This window comes from Alligator mississippiensis, chromosome 9, assembly GCF_030867095.1.
Source record: "Alligator mississippiensis isolate rAllMis1 chromosome 9, rAllMis1, whole genome shotgun sequence".
Taxonomy (NCBI): Eukaryota; Metazoa; Chordata; order Crocodylia; family Alligatoridae; genus Alligator; species Alligator mississippiensis.
In genome coordinates this window covers 15,197,361-15,216,888 of record NC_081832.1, presented here as the reverse complement: position 1 = coordinate 15,216,888, position 19,528 = coordinate 15,197,361, and the positions used below count along the sequence as shown (strand labels likewise).

The following is a 19,528-nucleotide window of genomic DNA, read 5'->3' as shown; positions in this document are numbered from 1 at the left end:
TAAAAGGAAAAAATTGAAAACAAGGCAGAATTTTTTTTCAAAAGAAACTGCAGCTATATCATTATATGAAAATAAAAATAAAATTATTCTGTTCACAGTTACTAAAGCTTAAAAAAAAAAAGTTATCATTTATATCTTTTTATGACCTCCTAGCACTATCTAATTTTTTTGGTAATAGATGGAAATCCAGGTTCAGGACATTTATTTGAATAGCTTTGAAGTCCAGAAAGGAAAGCCATTCGATTCTAAACAATGTCGTTAAAAGTGGAATAGCAGATATTCCATGAAAGATGATTTAAAAAAAAAAACGTGGTTGTGATTTCTCTTTAATTTAACAGAACTCTTTATCTTGAAATTTAGGTGCAATGTATTATACCTTAGCATATATGTAAACACTCCCATATTTATAATTTGACACAAATCACAGTGTGTTCCATGGCTCCTGTATTAATGTTGTTAAGGTAGCCCTATGTTAACATTTTTGGCAGTGTTCATTTTTAGCTAACATTTTGGTTGCTTAACTTCCGTGACCATTTTCTGCCATTTGAACTAAGATTTACTTTGTACAAGTGATTTCAGCAGGTGTTTTGAAGGATTTTTTTTTATTGTAGCAATTGCTGTGGTGATGGTTATGTCGTCTTAAAGGCAGAAAATAGATTCTTATCAACTCAGTTAACATGTCCAGATAAGTGTACACAGTGCTAGAAGTTGTTAAACATAAAAACATTTAGTTAATGGAACAAAACATAGTTCACATATCAGCAGTTTCATGTTTTTCATTTAATACCGTGTATGAATAAATTGCTGTTTTTATGCATTAACAAGCTTATCTGCTTTTGATTTATATCCATCTTGCAAGCAGGATTAATAATGAAGTTAAAGAACATATAAGCTTGTCTGTTTCTTTTAAGAGTTGAACTAAGGTACAGGAATTATGGCAAATTAGTTATTATGTAGGTAGTACATTATGTAGACAGATGCAAGTGAGCCTTTTGTTTTTTCTTGATACACTGTTGCCTGTAAAGAAATCCAGTAGGTCAAATTGTGTGATAACATTGTCTAGTAGTGTACTTACAGTAAAAAAAAAAAAAAGTGACTCTCTGAAATGAACATCGTGGTATTCCATCTTCCACGCTCCAGTAATGGCGTTCATATCAAATATGCTCGGTTTACAAATGGGACTCCCTGAAGCTTGAGAGTTTTATTGTGGTTGGCCCTGCAGTAAGGACATTTCTACAGCCCTGCAATAAAGTGGTGGTATCAAGCCTGATTCCACAGAAGTGCTTTCCATCTTTCAGGCTTTGATGGAGGGAAATGCTTCCTTTTCAGAATTTCATTAGCTGTTGATATTCAATTAGTTGCAGTCTCTTACAGTTAATATCTTTTCTGAGTTAGATACTGCTGTTGAACTGTCAGGAGCAACAGAAAAGGATGTTGGTTTTCTGTGGTTTCTAACCAGTTAATTTAGGTTTCTCGTGTGTCTTTATAATATTTGAGACATCACATCCTGTTTTTTTGGTGTTTGACGTAGGGTTTTTTCCTCTAAAGATTACTATACTTTTTTAAAGATGAACAGTTCTTTTAATAGCCTAAGAATCTCAAGCCTCTGAAGCCTTATCTTTGTCAGGGAAAGTTTATCAATGGTAAGAACTGGTGCAACTGTAATGGTGGTAATAACATTAGGAGCCCAAATTGTATCTGAGGCTTAGGTAACCAGAGTGAAGACCCTGTTGTCTTTGTGGAACAGAGAGCTTCCTGAGCAAACTTTCAGGTGACGTGAACCTGGGAAGGATTCCAAACGCACTGGAGGACAGAAACACAATTCAGAAGGACCTTGATGGACTGGGAAAGTGGGCTAGAGCCAGCAGAATGCAGTACAATGCTAACAAATGCAACATGCTACACTTTAGGAAGAATAATTAAAAATAAAAATACAAAATGGCTAACATCTGGCTGGATATCAGCACTACAGAGAAAGATCTGGTACTCTTGGTGGATCACAGACTCAATTTGAGCTAGTGTTGTGACGCAGTTAGAAATATGTGAAAGTGTTTTGGGACTGAATCAGTAGAGGTTTTAGGTGTAAGACCCCTAGTAGGTGATAGCTCACCTTTACTTGGTGTAGATTAGACCTCATCTAAAGTATTTTGTGCAGTTTTGGGCTCTGTATCTTCAAAAGGATGTGGAAAAGTTGGAAGGGGTACAGAGGCAGGCTTAAAACAATGATGAAGGTCTTGGGAGGCAAGCCAGATGAGGAAAAGGTTGAAAGAAATAGATAGGCATGTTCAGTTTGCAGGAAAGGTGATTGCGAACACATGATATCAGTCTTCAAATATCTGAAGGGTTGCATTAAAGAAGAGGTAGAACACCTTTTTTCCATTATTGCAGAGAGCAGGACATGTACCAGTGGCTTGAAGTTGCACAAAGTAGATATAGACTTGGTATCAGAAAAACTTCTTGAAATAACGAGGCAGTGGAATAGCCTGGCTAGGGAAGTTGTAGAATCTCATTGGAGGTTTTCAAGAAGATAAACATTGAATATGCATTGGTCAGGAGTGGTAGCTATGACTGGAGTTCTTCTGCAAAGAGCAACTTTTGGAAGCCCAGGAATTGCCCCTTTGCCAGCAGGTCACTGAGAGGTCACAAAAAGACTAATATGGAGAGGACCATGTTCAGCAGCAGGAAAATGAAGCAGAGCTCTACAATAGGCTTAGTTGTGAAAGAAGATTGAAGCACCTGACATAAGTTTATGGAGGGATACAGAAAGGGGAATTCTGGTGCTCCAGTTAGAGGGTATGATGGTGTAGAGTTATGCTTGCTGTCCCCAGGCTGAAGAGCAGAGTGGAAGGTGTTTGATTTCCCCCCGTCCAGGCATCCGGGCTTTGTAGTTGCCACATGGAACTGGGAAGGATTTTTTTTTTTTCTTCATGCCTGTTACTACAGGTCTGGCCTATAGAGCAGACATGGGCAAAATACAGTGCAGGTGTCAGGATTTTTTTTGCCTTCCTCAAAAGTACTCAGTATTGGCTGCAGCCAAGGCTGGGGATCTTGACTGGGGTATGCCAGTGTCCCTGGTTAGAGGGTCTTACCCTCCCCTCAAAGTGAGACTGATCACCACATTTGGGATAAGGAAGGAATTTTACCCCATCGTTAGATTGGTATGGACTGAGTGTTTTGCCTTCCTCTGTAGTCAGGGGCATGGCCCTCTTAGGATCTCTCGGGTACACTTTACTAATGCTTGCAGCAGTGGGAAAGTATTCCCCTACTTTACCAGTGGCATGTTAGGATGCTTTTGATGTTTTGGGGGAATGTGCCATGTATCTGTGTAACAGGGTTAAGTGTAGTTTTAGGAATAGGTTAGACAAGCAGTTGTATGGGATAGTTTGGATGGGCATGACCCTGCCTTGAGTGGAGGGTTGGACTAGATGGCTTCCTGAGATCCCTTCTAGCCCTACCTTTCTAAGACTGAGTTAAGTTGGATTTTTTTTTCACCCAGTTTCCATTTGTGAAGGGGCTTACATTGTTTTTTTTGCCTGGTGTATAGGAAGATACAAGAACCAAAGATGCTGTAGACTTGTGGGGATGCTGCTCTGATGCACTGTAATTGCAGCGCATCAGAGCAGACTCAGTTAAGTCTATTAGAGCATGCTAATTAGCATGCTCCAGCAGCCTCCATGTCTCATGTATCTGGTGTCCCCATACTTTGAAATGGCAGCAGGGGCCCTTTAAATAAAACTCTTCAAATGAGCTTTAGTTAAAGTGCCCCTGCTGCTATTTTGAAGCTTAGGGTGCTGAATATAAGAGATGCTGTGGGCACTTTAGAGTGGCTCTGGGCACTGCTAATTAAAGTGCCTTCGTCCTTCCCTCCCCCAGCACATGTAAAGACACCCTGAATTAACAGTTTAACACGTCATCATCAGTCGTTGACGACAACTTGTTACTTTGGTTCAACAACTGAGCCCCTTTGACACAGTAAGATAAGAAATATTCAGAAAATTCTAATGAATTCTAGTCTGTAACTAACACTGTCCTGTCATTTAAATGTGTGCAAAGTGAGCGAGACCAAGTTAATTATCATATCTGAAAAATAGCAGCCTCACTTAAAAATCGCAGTAATATAGTGCTTACTAAAACACTCTAGGGGGTTTGGTAAATTAAACCTGACAAGGTCTCTAAAAAATAAAATAAAATAAAAAACACAACCTGTAGTGTCCCTGAGATGGAATGCATACTAATAATCTAAAAAAAACCGTGTAAGGAGTATTTAACTTCTTATAACAAGGAGTACTTTGCTGGAACATAGGTCTTTAACACCTTTGTGCACTTTTTTTTAAACTGCTGACAGCCCCATTTCAGTCCAGCACTCCCCCCCTCCCCCCCCCGTCAATTATATAATTTATTTGGAAGATGATTTGGGGGGGCTGAAAACAGAATTTGTTTACTTTGAAAATAGTGTCATGTTAAAATTACTGAATGAAGTGCAAAAAAATCAGGATAACATGTTTAGGTGCAACTGGCAACACATTGCTATTTTTCCCTGATAAAGCGAGGACAGATGCATTCATCTCAAATGATATATTGAGCCTACTGATACAAAACAGGTTGCTGTAGTGCACCAGAACCTTTATTAAAGTTTGTGGGACTTTGCTGTTATGTTTGCATATTTTGTTATATCCTTGAAGCTGTAGTTAAAGCTTTGCTGTCTTATTTTTTTTCCAGACTTTTAGAAATAGGCTGTTCTCATTTACATTGGTTTAAAAATTAACCCTCATTTGTATTTGATTTTCTTTTTAAAATGGCTGTCAGTTATCTTTAAAGTACTAAATATTTGGTCCCGTTTTTACTTATCCCTATAACTACAGAAATGGGTAACTATTTTTGGGTTTGACATAAGCCAGAGCATTTGATGTGAATTTTTTTCAAAACTTTTTAATGTAACTCAGATTTAGCTGCATTTCATGTACCTTGTATCTGAGCCATAAGCAATACAGTAGCGGACTAAAATATTACTGATTCTTTTAGCACTATCTAAACATGATAACCACTTAATTTTTATCTCTTTCCTAAGACTTAATTAGCTGAGGTTTTTCCTTCAGCTGCTACCACCATTCGTGTTCCAGATCCTTGACCAACAAGCCTCTTTGACTAGTGGCTCTTTCTTTCCCCTTACTTAAAAATTGGCTACTCCATTCCCTCATAAATTACATTTGGTTACATCTTACCTTTTTGGGGGATACAATCACTTGTATTTGCTTCCAGAACAATAAAAAAAAAAAATTTTTTTTTAATGTTTTGAGGCTCTGGCATGAGAATACCAGCAAGATTGTCTTCTAGGCAGACAAGGTTCTTTGGGTGAATCTGTTATCTTTTATTAGACCAACTTAAATACTTGGAAAACAATTATTAAGCAAGCTTTCAGGTTCAAAAACCCTTTGTCAGGCTTGCTTAATAATTGTTTTCCAACTATTTCAGATGGTCTAATAAAAGATAACAGATTCACCCAAAGAACCTTGTCTGCCTATGTCCTTAAACACGGCTACAACCTACACCCCTGTAAGGTTGTCTTCTACACATTTCTGTCCCTAGTTCTAAAGCTTGTTTACTTGTTTGTTTTTAAATTCTTTTTTACTATTTAATTTAAAAACTGACCAAATAATGTTCTTATTTCTAATATTGAGCCCCTTGGATGATAAACAGGGAAGGAAATGGGACTAGTTGTTTTAGGGTGTCTGTTCACTACATAGCTTACAATCAAAAAGTGGGTGATCCATTGTTAAGTGTAGTGAGATCATTAGACGCATAAAAATCCTTCCCATGGAAATAAATGCCAGACTGCATAAACAATTTTGCTTTATTGTGAAGCTCTAATACATTTTAGACAGGAAATGGAAAGCTCATATGATGAAAGTGGTACTGGTGGTGAGAGTTAGTAGGGAAACGGATCGCACAGGTTTAGTTACTGATTTTTTGAGAACTGCAGTGGAGTTGAAGCCATGTTCTTTATCCTGCCCTAACTAAACTGGCTTAATTTTTTGTAGCACTTGTATTAAAGAATACTTTTACAGTGGGTGATCATCAAGGTTAACTAACCTTACAACTTTTTCATGTGTTGCAAAAAGAAATAAGCCTTGCAGTTATCTCTGCATTTAGAAAAGGAAACATCTAGTTCTTGGACAAGAATAATGAAGTTGTATTGTCACCTTGAAGGAAGTAGCTGTATAGGTTTTTATTAATATGAGATGAGCAGAGTTGTTTGAAAGTGTGTTTTTTAGTAAAAAGAGTACGATGATGAAATAATTTAATAACTTACCAGTTAAAAACACTGCTTATCAATGTAGAGATGTAGAGTTTGGCTGACTTGTATTGTAACATGCTTTTGATATTACTGAATTCAGGTTGCTGCTAGATTTTGTTCTATCAAGTAGAATTTTAATTTGTTTCACCTTGTGTTAATATAATTCTCATCTTCAGAGCAGAACTTTAAAATACACTAACTACTCTTTTAAATAACCCTCAAGTTCTTTCTCCAGTTGACAGTTCTAGTATGGTTGTCTTCAGAAGTGTCTAGTCAGGCACTAGAAAGATTTTCCTGTACAAGTTTTTAGGAACTGAAGTGTTATTCTGCATTACTAGACTTTTTCAGAAACCATTTCCACTTTTGTTTTTAGATGGTTCACATTTGCAGTGTGTAGACTATTTGGACAGAATTGAAAGCTATAAGCTAGTGTTACAACCAAATTAGTCACTGCCTCATAACTTCAAAATTGATGTGGCTAATAATGCTTTAAAGCAGGAGTAGGCGATTTCTTTGGTCTGGCAGGCCACTTAATGACTTTTGACATGCTGAGGGCTACACCTCCCTCTCCCCTCTCCCTCTCCTGGGGCTGCAACTAGTGCAGAAGCCTGAACCCACCTGCAGCTTTTTTAGCACTCCCTCTCCCAGAGTCCACCTGGCTGCAGCTTTAGTGTGCCTCCTCACCCCCTCCCCTAAGTCTGGACCCGGCAGCTGTCCAAATGTAGCTGGCAGCTCCTTGGTCAGGGCTCCAGGCACGGGGAGAGGGGTTGGGGAGTGCAGGCCATGCTACAGCTGCAGGCTGTGACCATTGCAGAAGCCTGAACCCACCTGCAGCTATAGCACACCCAGAGCCCTGACCCAGAAGCCACTGGCAGCTGCTGGGTTCAGACTTGGCAAGGAGCATGCTACAGCTATGGATGGGTTTATGCTTCTGCTTCTGCGCTTGTGGCAGCCCTGGGCCAGAGAGAGAGCGAGTGCCTGGCACGCTGGAACCAGCCCTAGCTGCTTGGCACTGCGTGGCTGCCGGAGCTGCCATCTGCCCACAGGTCAGATCTGTTCACTTGGTGGGTGCCTGCCTGTGGGCCAGATCCAATCAGTTGGCAGGCTGTATTTTGCCCACCCCTACTCTAAAGTCTAGAACAGGGGTTGTCAACTTTGTTAGACTTTACCTTTAGAAAATGATAGCTTTATCTTCATTCATTTTTTGACTACAGAAAAATAATAAAGCAGTTTTCTCTGTTGCCAAGCACTTGGAAAGATCACGACAGGTAAAAATGTTTTAAACACTGTCGACTCTTGTTGAATTTATGAATCGTGTTTACACACTTAACAGTGCTAACATTGTGTGGCATCCTCTGGCACCTCTGAAAGGATCAGTGGCCCAGACTCTGAGATATAATTAATTATTTTGTGTGATATAGTGGGAACACTGCGTACTTTCTGTTTATAATATGTTGTTTTTCTCACTTTTTTTTTTTAAATCAAATATTTTTTATCCTATGCAGACTTACAGAACAGCATCAAAGAAGGCAACTTATACTTTTGGGCTAGGTGAGTGGGGTTTTTTTTTTTCTTGTATGGCCAATGTGTCAGTCACCTATTTGTTGGTTATTGTGGTGTCAGGTTGGGAGAGGTCCAATAATGGACAATCAATTAAATATTCTTTAGTAAATTTATGCTACTCTATTAATGTATGAAGCAACATTTTTAATGATTTTTTATATATAAGTATGCAGTTATATTTAAATCTTTTGCATTTCGTCTTGAATGTTCTGTATCATTTAATATTGTAGATGTACTACAAGTTTTGATAAAAGTATACCATGACTGAACATTTGTTAATTGGGACAGAGATTACTTTTAATGGCTTACTACATGGGAATATTCCCTAAAAGCTTTTTCACCAACTCCCTGTGGGTGCCTACCCTGGAATACTTGCTTGTTGGCTCCATTGTCTCTCACCTCCAGGCACCAGTGTAATGTATGCAGGTGCACAAAACCAATGACAAGTGCATGGCTATTAAGGTATGTTATGTCAATGCCATTATTGCAGGATAAAAGCCTCTAAAGGGGTAGTTAATCAGGAATAGCTATGTACTTTAAATTCACACCTTGACTTAATTGGAATTAACTTCCCCATGTGAACAAACCCTTAATCAAAGCTTTTAACTTGTGTGGTTGGTTGCGAGTGGGACTGTTATGTGGACAACACTTATGGACACAAGTCATCAAGAACTAATTTTCATCTGAAGTGTTCTAGAATTGATTGCAAGTCATTTTAACTTTTCATAGTTCCAATTTTTTTGTACTGCTGATCACTTAATACATTTTTTGGTTTCTCCATTTCCAGTCACATGGCATGCCTGTAAAACAATAGCTACAATAATGACTTTAATAGAAAATTAATGAGGGAGCCATTTTCTATGCTTTTAGCTCTCAAAATAGCATCTGACATTATTCACACATTCATATTTTTGAGAAGTAGTTCTCAGTCTCAAATCACTTCTATAACTAACAACATTTCTTCCTGCAAGTGGCTCTTTCCTCATCCTGCCCAGTTCCTATGAGTATCAGTCTGCCTATGTTGAGGAGGTGGCCAGCTGATTTCATGGTGAGCTTGTGGATCTGGCCACCATATTCATGGGCTGATCGTGGCAGGGCCCTGCCATGCCTTTGATTGGCCAAGTGGCCCTGCCCTTCTGGTTGGTTGCAAGGGCTGTTCATCATGCAGCCCTGCCCTTTTGCCACTGATTTTGAAGAGGTGCAGGGCTGTGTGACAGGCTGCCCTCAGCCAATCAGCAGTGAAAGGCGGCAGTATTTTTGGGCAGCTTCTCCCTCCCTCCACCACTCCCCCCTCCTACCTGCCCCGGCAGGCTGCACAGGCTGTGAAGGCTACTGTCTCCCTCTGGTCAGCGTGTCATTTTCATGAGTTGGTTGGGGGTTTTTTGTGAATTTCGCAGATATTGCCTGCTTTTGTGGGCAACACCACATCTTATGATTTCTGCCAAACCTGTGAAATTACAATTTCCATAGGTCCCTACCCATGAGTGCTTCATATGTTCAGTGGCATTCTTTTAGCCGTTTAGGCAAACTGTATCATATTTAGCCATAAGTTTCTTCAGTTCTTGAAATGACTGAAACTTCATGACCCTTACAGATGCTGTCCATTTATTTATATAGATTTTCCAAAGTGAGCAGATTGGAGATTAGTGTAACTTTCCACAAATGAAGTTTTTGAAAAATTAAAATTTAATTTTAAAATTATGGGAAAATATTTTTAGAAGTTAATAAAAACATGTTATTCTTGTGAATACATTTGAATATCTGCAGGTAAATTGCATTTTTCTATTTAATTGGTAGCAATTTCTGTAAATCATTTCCATAGCCCTTTTGGGGCAAGGTCATGCCAGTGAAGATTGAGGGATAAACATCAAGCAAGTAATAGTTATAGCTAGTTGGAGTTTTTACTGAAATGTTCATCTAAAGGACATCTTAAGGATATCTTTTCCTGTAACGTCCAACTGAATATTTTTGACGGAACATTTTACTTAGTGTTTTGAATCTTTTCCTTTTTGCATCTTCTTCCTAGTTTTTCTGATTAGCAGGGTTGATTTAGCATAAAAACTGTATTACAAAGGTGTTTAATTAGGAGACAATTTACTCTTGATGCTTATTCTTACGTGACCGCATTGTCAATCACTCCTCTAATTGGTAATTCCAGTTCATATGAATAAAGCTATAGTCAGTATTGTCAAAGGAGTAGTTAAAACAGCAGACAAATTCATGCACAACCAGTTGATATGAATGCCTTCTGCTTAATTTCTTAAGAAATGATCTGCTTGAATAAAGCTCTTCACCTGACTACTAGTGATTATCTATTAAGTAGTCTGAGTAGAAGTATCAATTTTGAAACTCTTGATTTTGGATAGGACTATGGTGTGTGCTTTTACATGTGAATGCCTCATAAATATTTCCCAAGAGCAATTTATTTTTCTAATTAGCTTGAACAGCCTCTGCTTTACATAGTGCTTCAAGCGGTTTTCAATAAATCAATTCAATCACACAGCTGTTGTTTGAAACTTTTTCTTAAGTTACTGTAATTCTCTATAGAGACCTAGAAATGCTCACTAATTAGTACACTTAATCATACCTTGTACAATGTGCACCATAAAATGGATTAATCACTCTCAGAACTTCATAGGAAAACTAGACAATAGGAACATGACAGCATGCACTGTTTTGAAAATAGTTTGCTGTTCTTGCATGATGTATTAAGCAGTGTGCTGATACAAAAGAAAGATATGGTTTTACAGCTGTATTTTAGTTGCAGATCATAACTACCAAAATTCTCATTTATGGCTGAAATTTTCCATGATTGCTTTTAAAGGTTCATGTTTGAAAGGTAATATATACATGGTTATATAATTCTTAGTGATTATAATATTTCAATGTAAAAGGTAATTTTAAATGTCTTTGCACATAGCTCAAAAGTCTGAATTTTAAAATTACACATTTGGCTGGACCTTCCTACATAGTCTATTTTAAAGCTATCCAGTTGTAAGCAAATGTAACATTACTATACTTGACTGGATACTACCTTGGAGATACATAAGTTTTCACTTCTGCTATCTGGTGATAGTAGATTAACATCCCTGTTGTCTTCTGTCTTTCTCTGCTAATAACAGAGGAAAAATTAAAGCAAAACTTACCTTAAGGAACTGTTAAAGGTGCAGGGCATTATTTGGAACTGTAAAATCAAAGGTTATAGTAATAATGTGAACCTGTACAACAATTATGATAAAACTTAACTGTAGATACGAGTCAAGTTTTCAGCTGAGATTCCAAATTAGGTGTATATTTTTTTTTATTTTAAACTTTTTTTTTATTTTGTATCTAATAGTAAAAAATAGGGTGTTTGTTTGTTTTTTTGTAATGTACAATTTCCTTTTTCTTTTGCAGCATGTGACTGACAATGACTTCTGATCCTGATGGTCCCTTGAGAAATCCTCTGTGTTTGAATGTGTGTTAAGGACAAGTAAGTGTTTGATTTCAAATCAGATTTTGTATCCCTGAAAAATTATTCCTTTTTCCTTGTTTAAAGTTATGAAATTCAGGTGTAACTATTAGGAGCATGACAGTAGAAAACATGGTAGTGTTAGAGATGTGCTTTGCTTTCAAAACCTTGCCTAACTTTATCCCAGCTCTACAGTTGGTCCAATAAAAGATATCCCCCCCCCCCCCCCAAAAAAAAAAAAACCAAAACCAAAAACCTCTCTAAGAGGAAGGCATAACATTTTAGCCACTTAGCTGCTACCAGGAGCCATGTATTTCCACTTCAGTTTGCTGTGGAATGTAATATAAATAAGTAACTGTACCTGAAGTTAGCAATATAGCAAAAAGACAATTTGCTTAGTGTTAGGTAACGCATTGAATCAGTTGTTTCAGTGGAAAACTATTAGGTAGTTCGATTTACATTTTTTTTCCAAAGAAGTATGAGGTAGGATTAAATTTCTTCATTGGAGAATCTAAACTTTTTTTAATGGAACTGCTAGTAATTTTAAGATGTAATGTTTTAATACCTGAAAGTAAGGACTTTCTTAGCACAGTTTACCTTAGGTTTTAAAAAACTAATCTAAATTGTATCTTAGGTTGCATGAGGGTGTTTTTGTTTTGTTTATAAAGGGGGAAAGGTAGTACATTTTAATTCAGAAACAACAAAACTGTTCTTCCTTTAAGGTTGTTTTTGAAAAGCCTTGATTTTAGGTCCTCACAGTTAACTGTAATGGGAATGTTAAGAGCCTAGGTGTTCCTTTTTCATGGGAAAGATTTGAAATGGGAAAGCAGTATGTTCACTGTAATGCTGTAGGCTGTGAATGTATATATTGAGTTTGGCCCTCTTCAGGTTAGTAACACTCTTGTTTAAGGGGTGGAAATAGTGTCAGATCTCAGTGGGGAACTGTTATGTTGTATTTGGAGTTACTGATCTCATTGCTTAGAGCAGGGATCGCAACCTATGGCCCAAGGTCCTGATCCAGCTTGTAAAAAACCTGGGCCAGCCCACCAGCTCAGGAAATCCAGCACGCTCTGGTGATGGCAGCAGAGCTGTCCCCAGGGCCCTGTTGGTTCTATTTACAGTTTATTCTCTGCATCCGAAGCAGCATCCCTACCTGCCCTTTTCTACCTCTTCACCACAATCAGCAGAGGCTGCAAAAGGGAGGCAGGCAGGCAGTGGGTGCAGCCTGTGGTGGGGCTTGGGCTGCAAGCAGCAGCCTGCAGTGGCAAAAGGTTTCTAACCCCTGGCTTAGAACAAGGGGACCTCCTGATGTTTTGTCAACTGGACTGGTTTCCCCTGAATTGTCCAGGACCCTCTCAGTTCTGAATTGTATTGTTTTACCAGGATTGAAACTTTCCCCCACCTCCATGCTTAGATTTAATACTAAAGTAGCTTACCCTGAGAAAACCGGATTTCACCAAGTTCGTAAGCTACATTGCTTGGTTGCTTGCTTGGTAAATAAATGTATGGAAAATCATGATTGAGAGAGGCTATAAAACATTTGGCAATGTCTCATGGTAGCCAATTTTTCCTGTTCCTAGATTTTTAAAAAATTGGGAATGAAATAATTTGCTGTGGCTCACAGATGGGGAAAATACAGTTAACTTTTTAATGATTAGTTATTTTTCAGGAAGGACTACCAACGAAACTAGTAGCGTGTTCTGCATGCTAACAGATACTGATCCTTGTTCCCTGTTAAAAGGGGCCTAAGTTTTCCCTGCTGTTTCCCACTTTACTGCCACTAATGAAGCCGAACCAACATGGGAGCATCAAGAGACACAGATGTAATAGTTGCTTGTTACTGAATGGTACTTGGTAGGTCAGGGTGGCAGCTTTGAAACTAATTGACAAGGCATCTTTTACTTATTCCTGAACCAGTTAGGGCAGGGTAGCACCTTCAAGACCTACCTTCTGCCTCACTTAAACTAACATGGCTAACTATCTCTGAATGGTACCTGCAGAAGTTGGTGTGATGTAATTGTTACTTGTAAAGAACACCAGAACATAGGAAGCACCATACTGGGTTGGACCAGTAGTCCATCTAGCCTCGTAACTTGTCTCTGAGGGAGAACATGTGGACAGGGTATAATAGAGTGGTCTGTTCCTTGTCATACCCTCTCTGGCATCCACCATCACTGGTTTAGAAATGTATCCCTGACTCTTCTGTTGAATAGTTATTAGTGGATCTATCATCCATGATTTTTGTCTAATCCCTTTTTGAATCTGGCTGTACTGTCTGTCTTTATGATCTGCTGTGGTCTCCTGCTAATTTTAGTGGGTCACCCTTAGTTCTAGTATTCTGGGTTTTGATTAATAATGGTTCCCTATTCACTTTGTCCGTACCCTTCATGGTTTTTGAGGCATCTGTCGTATCCCCTCTCAGCCTTCTACTGTCCAAGCTGAAGTCCTAGCCTTTTTGATCTCTTGATTATTATAGTTGCTTCATATAGAGTATCTTGGCTGCCTTTTTTAATTCTGTTGCATCTTTTTTTGAGATGCAGAGGTCAGAACTTCACACAGTATTCAAGGTTGTGGGGATGGGGTGGAAACGATATGCATAATGGCCGGATGATATTACCTGTTTTGTTTCCAGTTCTCCTCTTAATGAGATCCAACATTTTATTAGGTTTGGGTTTTTTTGGTTGTTACTGCACATTGAGCTGATGTTTTCAGAGAACTATCTACAGATCAGGAAAGAGACCTTGGAGTCATAACAGCTGGTTCAGAACCTGGCCTTGTACATGGTATAAGTTGGGGTTAGTTTTCCCCATGTGCCCCTGTGGCACTGTTGTTACTGTGCCATCATTTAGTACTTCTGTAGCCTAGGTGTACATGGGTTAGTACTCTCCTCTCCATTGAGCGAATTATTTGCAGGGCAGTGTGCTGTGGAGGAACACAGGAGCCCAGCGGCTGCCTCCGTCCCCTATAGAGTCTGGCCCAGTCAATCAATTACTTAACTGTATAAAAAATTTATAATTACAACAAAACCATTAAAGGGTAAGGAGACAGGCAGGCAGGCATGCAAATTTACACCCTCTCAAGCCTCCTGTTCTCCAGATTGAGCTCTGTTCTCCACCAGGCTTTCCTGTCACCTGACTCTGCTGCTGTTGGCCACATGCACCCCTGTGTAGTGGGTGCTTCACCTTGTGCTAGGGGTTGGGGGCCTGGGCAGCCTTGTACAGTACCAGGGATTGGTGTGCTCCCAGACCCCCTGTGCAGCATCGTATGCACTGAGCTGCTACCCAGTGCCAGCAGTTATAGACCCCAGCCACCGCAAGTGGCTCCTAGGGTCTTTCGCCCTCCGCAGGGTGCCTCCTGAACTGAACTCCTGGCCTCATGCAGAGGCTGGGAACCTGAGCCACCCAAGCAGCTCCAAAGATCCTGCTCTGTGCACTGACCTGTGCACCATGTCTCTGGCTGCATGCCAAAGGTTGCAGACCCGAGCCACGTCACGCAGCTCCCAGGGTCTGGATGCTGTGCACCATGCTGCACACCAAGAGCCTAATGGCTGGAGCCGTCCACAGCTTCTCGTCAATGGAAGTCTTCAGGGGTACTTCCAGGCTACAGCTTCGCCCTGCTGAGCAGCTCTCATCAGCTCTTCTGAGCCCTGCTCTTCTCCGTCCCCGATGCATCTCCCTCGTGCTGCGCATGCAGCTCCTTTTATACTCTCCAGGGCTCCGCCTCTGAAGTCTTTTGGACCTGACAGTGTTGTAGTCTTCAACTAGGTCCAGGGGAGCTCTTCTCCCCTTCCCCTTAGGAAAGGGGTGTGATTTCATTTCTTTTGCTGCCTCCTGATTGGTGGATGGGCTCCACCAATCAAATCAGCAGAATCTCAAGCCAGGGACTCAACCCAAGCTCTGAAAGGTAAGCCTGCTGCACTTCCATACTGAGCTGTGCTGTGCTGAGCTGAGCTGGTGCCGCACAATTATTTTTAGCAACTATGTCACTGTAGTAGTGTGCTGTAGTGAGGGAATGCATTGCTATGGTGTTGTAGCTGTGGCACCATGGTTTGTGCCTGCTGATGTTACGTCACCATAGCATCTCATGCAGACGCACGTGCCTGCTGAAGTTCATCTGCCACCTTTTTGCCCACTTGCTCAGCTTTGTGAGAGAATTCTGCAGCTCCCCTCCATCAGCTTGGGATTTGACTGTCCAGAACAATTTGTAGAATCACCTGCAAACTTGGAGATTTCACTGTGCATTCCTATTTCCAGGTCATACTCCTAGTCGCTCACATTGCTGTAGGAGCACACAGACATAAGGTTTACAGCGTAACTGCTGATGGTATTTCCAAATGATAACTCCCTCTTGCCTTTTAAATGGTTAAAAATCATGCCTGTCCATAGTTTTGAATATACCAGGAGGTGGTTGCTAATGGTTCTTGTTTACTTCTATTTCTTCCAGATCAGTTGCAAGTGAAATAAGGCATGATGGTGAAACCTGAGTGGCCTCTAGACCCTTGCCTTCATTAGCATTACCACTGGTAGAGCTTGCAACAGTGGTAACATCAGTGAGAAACTTTTGGAGGGAGAAGGAAAAGATTTAGTGTAGGTACAATGTGAAATTTCCTTTGTCTGTAGATATTCCTTCATTCTAGTGCTTCAGGCTGAATCCCCCTGTGTGTCTTTGTCCTACCCTTCACAGCTACTGTAAATATAAAATTTGACATGACTGTGGTCATCTTCATTTTCCCTTGCCTTCAGATAACATCCTGTACTTGAAATATAGATTTCTGACAAAATACTTTGGCAAGAGCCAGAAACTAGTTTTCTAAATAAGTCTTCCTATTTTCTGAGTTAATGTGAGGGACTCAGTAATGCTAATTTTCTGGTCAAGTCAGTCCTGAGACTGCTGTGATGGTTGGGGCACCATAGATGCTGTGCATCATTGGTGATTCTTCAGTCAAAGTAACCTGTGGCACCCATCTCCTTTCCAGGTGTGGGTGGTCATTGGCTTGGAGGGAGCTCATCTGCCCTTTGATTAGGTCTTTTTTTTTTTTCAGTCCTGCTGGGTGTCCATACACTCTCCACAGCCAGGCTAGCCCAGGTTGGGGGTGGGTTTAGTTGCCAACAGCTGGACCATAGAACAGGCTGTACTGGTTTACATGGTACCAGATAGCAGTCCAAGAGAGGCCTGGCACACATTCTATTGTAAAGCATATGTGGTGGGTATGGGAATTTTTCAGTGCAGGAAAGTCAAATGGGCATAGAAATTTTGAACTTCTCTATCCCTCATGACAGCAAATTTTGATGGTGTAGTATATACAGTGGAGGGTAGGACAAGAATTCAGTGACCTAGACAAATTGGAGGATTGAGCCAAAAGAAATCTCATGAGGTTCAACAAGGACAAGTACAAAGTCCTGCACTTAGGACTGTTAACTAAAACAGTATTAGCATACAGTTCTTCCAAAAGTGCCACACTGGGATCAATTTAATTGCATGGGGTAAATGAGGACAAAAGTTTTGACTGCAGGAACTTTCTAGTGAGCTTTCTGATGCATGAATTGGAAAGCTCAACCTGTAAGCTAGAAGGCAATAATTTTCTAACAGGGCTTGCTGTCCACTCTATTTTTGCTGGTAAACTGAATGAGATTGATCTTTATCCAGAGACATGAGCTTAGAAGTGGCACTATACTTTTAAAGAAACTTCCAGTTTCTTTGCAGAAGAACATCTTGCACCTGTAGCAATTACACCTTCATATTTGATGGATAAACATAATTACTGCTGTGTTTTTAATTAGTGATTTTTGCATTAATAACTCACTGGATAATTGCTTCTGTTGCTAAGGTCTCTTGTAGGATGAAAAATAGTGCTGCTTCTAGAAGTTTGTACTTTTTGGTCCTTGTGGAACACAAAATAACAGCTTCCTGTGTTTTAAACAGCTGCATTCTTCCTAGACCAGTGGGTCTCAAATGGGATGCTGCAAGATCTTTTCAGGGGTGCTGTGGTGCAGGCAGTGCCACCATCACAGTCAGATAAGCCTTGTGCACAGCCAGATAAGCCTAAAGCAGGCAGAAGTGTGTAGTCATGCCTCAGGCCTTACTGGTCCAACCCCCAACACTCCTGGAAACAGAGGTGCAGTGGGCAGGTGGAACTGCTCTACACACCCCTTTTCGCAGAAGGAGCATGGATTGGAAAGGGCTCTGGTAAGAGCAGGCATTCCTGAGTGGTTTAAGCGTTCTGAACTGTGCACAAGGCATGCAGGGGCAGCTCTACCTGACTGTGGCAGCAGCGCCCTAGTTGAGAAACCCTGAGGTAAGCAGAGGCAGTACAACAGTGAATCTCAACTAGGGTGCCACCAAATACAAGAAGTTATGGGGGAGTGTTCTGAATATAAAAAAGTTTGAGGACCCCTGTACTAAACATTACATGTCTTCTCAAGCTCCTGGTAAGGTGGTGGTGGTATTAAACTTATTGAGAGAGCATATTGTAGCCTTATGCCTGAAGAAACTGCCACAACCTGTGTGGCTGCAAAGTGTGGGCTAGACATGAGAGGGGGAACTTAGCCTACTCAGTTTATCTGCCTTGTTTTCCTTTCTCCTTGCAGTAACCTAAACTATGTTATTTAAGGTGCTCAGCTTCTGCTTTTTATGCCAACTGACTAGACATAGTTTTACATATTCTAATTCTTTCCCTTTCACATTTCTCATATAATAAGTATACTGGTTTTTGATTCATTACGGCTTTTAACTCACAGCGATTCAAGTAAATGCTATTTTAGATGCGACTGAAACAACTGCTCCATTATACATTTTAAATGTTGAATTTCATTTTTTTTTTTTTTTTTTTAATCTGGAAAACTACATCATACTGAAATTAAGAGCTTGTGTACAAGCTGAGATGTTTAGCAATTTAAAACCACTTTAAAATGTTTTGGGTAGTTCTTTCAAAGAAAAGGCTGTGACCTAAGTTGTTGTGCCCACACCCTTCCTGAGCTATCCTCCACCCTTTATCTTATTTTAAGCACTTCCTCTCTCTTTCCACAACAGTTCCTGACACTGCAGCACTAGTTCTGTCTTGGAAAGCATTTACTGGGAGAACAGGCAGCCCTGGAATTTGTATGTCCCCTACAGAAAGACTCAAGATTCTGCCTTGGCTGTGATGACAGTAAATGTAGGACCCTATGAATCCTGTTTAGTGTGACCTTCAGATAATCCTACTCCATAGGATTTGCATGATCATGTTTTTAAAATAACTTTCTTTTTAAAATTTGAAGCTGCTTATTTGCTCAGAGTAGAGCTAGTTTTCTGCAATGGGTTTTCTGCTGCTTAACTGAAATAAATGTTATTCCACCAGTTGCTTAATGATAATCTGCCATCTAGTGGCAATTTAAGCAACTCACAATTTGTTTTTCTTGAGCTCAAATAAGGTGTGCCACTAATTTAAATGCACTGTCTTTCATAAATGTACTTTGGAGGACTGTCTGGCTGGAAGGGAGTAAAAACTCTTCAGGTGCGTTGTTCCTAGTTAGCTACAAGCAATTTTTAAAAAGAATTTGGAACACAGATATTTAGTGGCCTGGTGACATGGATTTTTAGCCATATTTGTGCTTGGATGACATCTAAATAATATGTTTTTTAAAAAAAAAATCTCAATTTTTACTGATGTTTAATCTTTCTAAAAGATGTAGAAAGATTGCCATGTTGTTCCTTCCTTTATCAAAAAGTAATTTCATGAATATAGACAGATGTGATGGTATAAAAAATTACAATAACCTAACTATATAAAGCACTGATGCTCACATTAAGCAAGAACTTGTGTGATACCCATACATTTATTACTTTATTTTAAACTTCAGTGTACACCTCCCAGTAACCCGGAGCCTGATTGATGCTAACCACAGCAGGCCAGTCTCTGTGTTGACCAACATTCAGAGGTCTGAACTGCTGTTTGAGAAATAACCTTTTGAACTTTCCATCCACTACCAACATCCTAACAACAATAGCAACTGCTTCAGACAACCAGTCAACACCCTAACATGACAATGAGGACTTCAGCACGCAGGAATGTTGTTGTTCATCCCTGTCCTCTCAGTTTACCAAGCAAGAGAAAGAACGAACAGTATTGTGGTTCCAGCTACCAACAGCAAGAAACACCAATCAGTCCAGCATAATAAATCATAAGCAATCTTCTTGTTTGTTCTCCTGTCCTGGAAGCATTTTCTAGAGTGTTGTGATAC

General features: G+C 39.9%; 1 protein-coding gene across 7 annotated transcripts in view; it reads left to right on the top strand.

Annotated features, from left to right (window-relative positions):
* NCOA3 (nuclear receptor coactivator 3) overlaps nucleotides 1–19,528 on the top strand; it is a 146,134-nt gene that overhangs the window by 87,557 nt on the left and 39,049 nt on the right. For 6 of the 7 annotated variants that reach the window (XM_059733169.1, XM_019484538.2, XM_019484541.2 and 3 more), the window contains 2 exons: nucleotides 7,801–7,846; nucleotides 11,255–11,330. The gene's annotated coding sequence lies outside the window, so the exon portion shown is untranslated. Of the gene's footprint in view, nucleotides 1–7,800; nucleotides 7,847–11,254; nucleotides 11,331–15,752; nucleotides 15,896–19,528 lie in introns of all 7 variants that reach the window. The other variant, XM_019484540.2, reaches the window with a different exon arrangement.